The sequence below is a fragment of the Rhincodon typus genome, unplaced genomic scaffold (genome assembly GCF_021869965.1).
Source record: "Rhincodon typus isolate 14 unplaced genomic scaffold, sRhiTyp1.1 hic_rhity00005005, whole genome shotgun sequence".
NCBI classification, from domain to species: domain Eukaryota; kingdom Metazoa; phylum Chordata; class Chondrichthyes; order Orectolobiformes; family Rhincodontidae; genus Rhincodon; species Rhincodon typus.
In genome coordinates, this window is record NW_025970643.1 from 4,770 (window position 1) to 11,775 (window position 7,006).

The following is a 7,006-nucleotide window of genomic DNA, read 5'->3' on the forward strand; positions in this document are numbered from 1 at the left end:
TGAATTCAGTTTCCAAAACTGACAGAGACTGATTGATAAAGACATTTATATATTCATACAGCAATCTATCCCTGTCTGTTTCTGCAATGTCGATATGTGAGTTTAGTCATCAATCTGTTCATGTTAGTTTCTGCCATGTGAATGTTTGAGTGCAGTTATCAATTTGTACCTGTTGGTTTCGAAAACGTGAATGTGTGAATGTAATGAACAATCTGTATCTGTCAGTTTCTGCTGTGTGAATATTTAAACATAGTTTGCGCCTGTCAGTTTCTTCCATGTGAATGTAGTTATCAATCTCTGCCGGTCAGTTCAGCTTTTGTCAATATGAGAGTGTAGTTATCAAATTTTACCTGTCAGTTTCTGCAAAGTGAATGTGAGTGCACATTTGTCAATCTATGTAGGTCAGTTGCTGCTCCTCAATACGCGTGTAATTATCAATTTTTACCTGTCAAATTCTGCTTTGTAAAAATGTAAGTATAGTTATCAAACTGTACCTATCAGTTTTTGCTAGATGAAACTAGTATCATCATGGTTCCTGTCAGTTTCTGCTAAGTGCTGGCTTGAGTATATTTACTAATCTGTCACTTTCAGTTTCTCCTGTGTATCTGAGAGTGTAGTTACTAATCTATACCTGTTTCTGATTTGTGAATGTGAGAATGCATTTATCATTCCCTCCCCATCAATTTAAGCTATGTGAATGTATTTATCAATCTGTCCCTGTCAGTGTCTGTAATGAGAATGTTCAAATGTGTATGTGCAATTATTATTCTATCCCTGATAGTTTCTGCTCTGTGAACGTGTGCTTTAGTTATCAAAAAATACCTGTCAGTTTCTACTTGGGGAATGTGAGAGCACTGTTTTTAATTTGTATCTGTCAGCTTTGGTTTTGTGAATAATTGTGTGTAGTTATTGATCTGTACCTGTCAGAGCTGTCATGTGAAGTTGTGAATGTGGTCATTAATCTGTCCCTCTCAGTTTCTGCTGTGTAATATGTGAGTTTAGTCATCAATCTGTAGCCGTCACTTCCTGCTTCGTGAATGCGGGACTGTATTATGAATATGTCTAAGGTTCCTGAGTAGATTGGGTCATGAATACTGTGGTTGGTTCGCTTGCCGAGCTGGTTCATTCATTTGCAGACGTTTCATTACCCTACTGGGTAACATCATCGGAAGCTGCATTGATGATGTTACCCAGCAGGGTAATGAAATCTTTGCAAACTAACAAACCAGCTCGGCAAGCGAACCAACCACAGCGTTCTGAAAATGTACCTGTCAAATTCTTCTGTGAATATCCAAGTGTTGTTATCAAACTCTCTATGTTTATGCTTTTTCCTTCTGTAACGTGTGCATGCATTTATCAATCTCTCCCAGTCAGTTTTTTGCAGTCTGAATGTGTGTGCAATTATCATTCTGTCCCTGTCATTTTCCGATATGCGAATATGAGAGTGTACTTATCACTATGTGCGTGTCAGTTTCTTCCCTATGGCTGTGCGAGTGTATTTGTGCCATTTGTCCCAGTCAGATCCTGCCCTGTAAATCTGAGTGACTAGTTATTAACCTATACCTGTCACTATCTGGTTTGTGAATGTGTGAATGCATTTGTCATTCGCTCCCTGTCAACTTTCTGCTGTGTGAATGTGCAAGTGAAGTTCTCAACCTGTGACTGTCAGTTTCAGTCGAATATTGCACTTTTAGAAGTTGCAGGTTTTCTTTGATGTTCAAATATCTGCTCCTCAACACAAATCAGATTTTATTTGCTGCCAAATGTGTAAGGTGCTGAAAGTGAAACTGTTAGTGTTTTTACCCTTGTATGTCTCTGGCAGTGTGCCTGCGGGTTGAGTACATTCCACAATATTCAGGCTATGGTACAGTTTAAATTTTATTATAGGATTGGTCAGTGTCTGGTCTAAATGTGTTTAGAGTTTAATGTTCATCTTTGCAAGTTCACTGTTCGAGACATTCTTAATTGTATAGTCATCAACCTTGATTATCTGCTTGAATGTATGTTTTTTTTCTGTATCTTATTTGATTTCCTTCTGGCCCATTTAATAACAAACTTTATATTCAGGAGTTGTGTATCAGATGGGTTCTGCTTTTCCGTTTATAGTTCTGTGCAAACAAATTCAATGGCAATATAGGTTTCAATCTAAAACTTGTCCTGATATGCAATTCCTCCAGTTTATACAAAAGGAGTTGATACTTCAATTGCCTCTCTAAGTCAAAGAGATGGTGAGACATTTGGAGGTGCAATTAATATCCTCTTCAATTTATTTCTTGGAGCAGTTCATGAGAATTCTGTCACAAAATTCAACAGTTTTTTCCGATGGAGTGAACAAATGATATTTAGTTTATGACCACGGCAATTACCATGGATTTAAATGCATGGGGATTGAATTACTTAGCTCACGTTCTGTTCTGTTTGTCTCTTATCATGAAAAGCTAGCTCTCCAATCTGAAATCCATGAGGAGAAATCACTTTGAATGTTACACGTTCTGAGGCTTGCAGTGTACATGATCTTCATGGCTGTTAGATGTTGTAGCACGTGTCGGGATAGTGTATGTATTTGCAAGTCTGTGTGTGTGTGTGTGTGTACGCGAGGGTGCGCGTGTGAGAGAGGGACAGACAGAGAGATAGAGACAGAGACAGACCGAGAGAGAGAGAGAACACGTACACTCAGTAAGCATTCTCTGTCAGGCTTTGGCACAGGATGTGTGTATTTAAAAGTCACATTATTTAATTGTTCTGTCTCTGCCTGGGACATGTATTGGTCAAATGTTTAATACTGTCCTGCTCAGTTACTGATGTGAATGTTTCCATCCATATCTGTACTCAGTATCTACTTCACATATGGTTGGTGTAACTATGCAATGGCATGAACTAATTATTCACCTTAACAAGGTGCACTAAGCATTCCTTCAGTGATATAGGAAAGCCTCCAGAGACTAACTAACTTCTCTATTTGAATCTTTTCCCTAATGCTTTTAGTGATCTTTGTATTTTATTATGTATGTATATTTATAGATTTCAACACAATTATCTGAAGAATGTTTAACTAGAATCTATTTCTTAATACTGTGAATAATTTCAAAGAAACAACTAATCGCTGCAAAATGGTGTGATCTGCTGTTTTCATGACTGTCTAGGCTGACTGTCTTTTGGGATGATTCACACCCCTTGCCCTAACTAACTCTGTTCACCTAAAGGGACAACATCCTTTCATTAATGAGATTGGAATCAATTACGACCGTAATTTAATGAACGTGTTTGATCCTGTCGTACTTATGTGAACCATAATCCCATGAGTTCATCTGTTTGTTATTGCAGGAGTTTACTATCCTGTTCAATGTTTGTTCCAAAACTTCAAACTGTCTCTAACAAATCTTCTTGCAGTTGTTGTTTGTGCAATGCTCCCTTTTGCCTCAGAATAACCTCTTCTCAAAAGTTTTATTCTTTATTCATTCACAGTATGAGGGTGTTGTTGACTAGGCTCGCATTTATTGCCTGTCCCTAATTGCCCAGAGGGCAGTTCAGAGTCAACCACATTGCTGTGGGTCTGGAGTCACACGTAGGCCAGACAAGGTAAGGATGGCAGTTTCCTTCCCTCAAGGACATGAGTGAACAAGATGTTTTTTTTTTCCTGACAACAGACAACAGATTTATTGTCATCATTAGATTCTTAATTCCAGATGTTTATTGAATTCAAATTCCACCATCTGCTGTGGCGGTATTCGAACCAGGTCCCCAGAGTGTTGTCTGGTCTCTGGATTAACAGTCCAGTGATAATACCACTAAGCCAATGCCTCCCAGATCCGGTGGCCTTAGTTCAGAACAGAGGAAGTGTACCAGGCCTGAAACGTTAACTCTGATTTCTCATCACAGATGCTGCCAGACCTGCTGAGCTTTTCCAGAATCTTCTGTTTATTATTTTTGCCTTCCTCATTCACTGATAACTTCAAAAGTTTCCTTCCATGTCTGTACTCAATATCCAGTCCATATATGGTCATTGTAACAATGTAACAACTTGATCTATTTATATACCTTGATTGTAACTTTAAAAATGCCCTTACTTAACGTGCATTCAATGCAGTTAGAGTGTATATTTGTAATGAAGATTCAATCTATCCCTCTTCAAATGCTATGAATGACAATGGGCTTTCAAAGATGAACTTTCCTGGAACTGCACCGGGTTATAGAGAAAAAAAAAAATGTATTTTGTTGGTGGTGTTTGACCCTTGGATTGAATGTATATACCTGGAAATTGAGCTCAATGCAAGTCTTAGCTCTGTGTCTGTGGAAAGTAAATTCTCCACTCTGACATTGCTAACATACCTGCTGTTTGGTAGGAGCAGCTGGTCACACTTGGTGCTGTAATGAGGAAATATGATATTGTCCTGGCCCATCAAATATTTGCCTGGAGGAAGACAGAACAGAATTCTCCTGTAAGTCAACATCCAACGAGTTTGAAAATATTAAAACTGATCAATGCAAAATTTACTTAATACTCATAATACTTCCTTGTTTTAAAGCCAACAATTCAAACAGAGAAGGGTCTGGCTCCATCATGAACCTGAGCTCCTCCTCGTCTCTTTCTTTTTGCGAAATTCTAAAACAATTTACTGAGATACAAAAACTAACCAACACCTGCACGGTCCATGAATTGAATGCTTATACAGTTCAATACCCAGCTTCCAATACACTGTCTATTTAAGGGAAGAACAACAGGCACTATTTCAAAAAAAAATACGAGAGTTTTAAACCAGTGAGTGCTGTATTTATACTTTACATGATTAACACATTTGTATGTACTGTGACTTCTTTACGATTCAATGCCAATTCGCAACAAACAACGTGAAACAGAAGCTAACGGTGAATTACCATCAGCGTTTGGAGGACTAAATATCACAACAATGACCACCCAAGCAGCTTCTTGCCGCTGTGTCTCCCTCAGCAGGGCCACACACAGCCCGAGAAAGGCCTCCCTCTTCCCCGCCAGGCCGCTTACTCCAAGTGACGGGACCAGTTCCTGCTCCACTCGGCCTCTTACAAACAGTCCCCGGTTCTCCCTGAACTGAGCCCGAATCAATGCCGCTGTCGGAACCCCCATGGACTCAAATCTCGATGTGCTGCTGGAAGAAGCCTGCTGTTCCCTCGCTTCCCCGGACGCTGGTCTCTCCATTGCGGTCTGTTTCAAACAAACCTCTTCCACTCACTGAGTAAATGCTCCTCAATGGCAGCGGTGGGGGAGGGCCTCACGCATGCGCACCTCCAGTCAGCAACAAGCAGCTTCGGGGGCCGGGCCAGCATCGCGCATGCGTTGCTTTTCCCAATGAGTCCCAGAAACAAACATCAATTGGTCATTTCCCCAATTCCCTTTACTCCCAGTTTGAGCAAAGCAAATGGGGCTGTGGGGGAAAAGGCAGAGAACGTTTCAGGCTGGGGCATTGACCTTTTCTGAAGCTCCAATGGAGATCATTCCCGGGTCATGTTAATAACTTACATTCTGATGGGGAAGCTGTGAAGTTGACGGCCATTCGACCCTTTAATGTGCTTCACCATTCAATAACATCACGTCGGATCTCAGGTTAACTGTAGTATTCAATCCTGCTGACCTCCGTTTCATTTTAACTCTGTCAAAATAACATACAGACCGATGGAACAAATGGGACATTCTTACGAAGGCAGAATGTAACTGTTGGAGGGAGTCTTGCGGCGCGGTGGTAGTGTCCCTATTTCTGGGTCAGGAGGACCGTGCTAAAATTGCACCCGGACCAGAGGTGTGTAATAACATCTCCGGAACGCGATGCAAGTACCAGTTTCGAGTAGATGACTGATTTTATTCTCAGGTATGTGCAGACAGAAACCTTGAGATGAACGGGATACCTCAACAATAGACCCTAAATTTTCTTGTTTACTCACTCCTGGGACGTGGATGTCGCTGGCTGGTCCCAACATTTATTGCCCGTCCCCAGTTTCCTCCCTTGAGAAGGTGGTGCTGAGCCGCCTTCTGGAACAATTGTATCCATGTACTGCCCACATTGCTGTCAGTAGGGAGTTCCAGGGTCTTGATCCAGCGACAGTGAAGGAAAGGGGATATATTTCTAAGTTAGGATGGTGGGTGGCTTGGATGGGAATTTGCCCTATAGCAAGGTAGTGTTCCTCCACATCGGCTGCCCAAATCCTTTTAAATGGATGTATTCGTGAGTATGGAAGGTGCTTTTTTACAGTTTACAAAACTGTCGTTTAAGAGGGCTACTTAACATAGTTTTTGATCCATGGAAGAGGCGTACAAATTGAGAAGAAAAAGAACTGGAAAGAAAATAAAAGTCCCTGAAGCTGGGGAAAATTTCAAAATGAGGAAAGAAGGAATAAACAAATGCATTGATTATGAATGAGAAAATGTGGAAAAGAGCAAGTTTGCAGAAGCCATTAAAAACTAACTGTTAATGTATTGATAAATATGTAAAAGGAGGATGGAAATAAAACGAGGTTGGTAAACACAAATGCGTGTCACTTACAATCAAAAAGGGGGGAGTCCATTGTGAGGAATAAAAAATGGCTACCCAACTGAATACTTACTGTTGTTCTATGTTCACACAGGACGACGCACATAACACACCAGGAATTTTGGGGAAATCAGAGTTTAGTGAGAGGGAGAAACTGAATCAAGTCAGTATTATTCAGTAAATTGTGTTGCGAATATTGATAGGATTGAAAGCTGGGAAATACCAGTGACTGATAATTTATGTTCCAGAGCTCTTAGAAATAGTGGATGTATTGCTGGTGATGTTCCAAACCTTTATAGGCACTACAATAATTTCCAAAAATTGGAGGGTAGCTAATGTAAGCAATCTATTTGTAAAGGGAGTGTAGAGATAAAACTTGGAAGTTTAGACCAGTCAGCCTGCAGGGAAAAAAGAAGATTTTATTGCAGATAATTGGGATAAAATGTCAGGATCAGCCAGAGTCAGCATGGATTTGGAAGACCTGTTCCTCTGTTGTAATGTTC

General features: G+C 40.4%; 1 long non-coding RNA gene across 1 annotated transcript in view; it reads right to left on the reverse strand.

Moving 5' to 3' along the window:
- The window catches only part of LOC125482012, a 9,345-nt gene extending 4,102 nt beyond the window's left edge, over window positions 1-5,243 (reverse strand). Inside the window, exons 1-2 of the long non-coding RNA XR_007261521.1 lie at window positions 5,003-5,243; window positions 4,330-4,411 (exon numbers count right to left, since the gene is read on the reverse strand). This is a non-coding gene — a long non-coding RNA (uncharacterized LOC125482012). The remainder of the gene's footprint in view (window positions 1-4,329; window positions 4,412-5,002) is intronic.
- Between the last annotated feature and the right edge of the window lie 1,763 nt (window positions 5,244-7,006).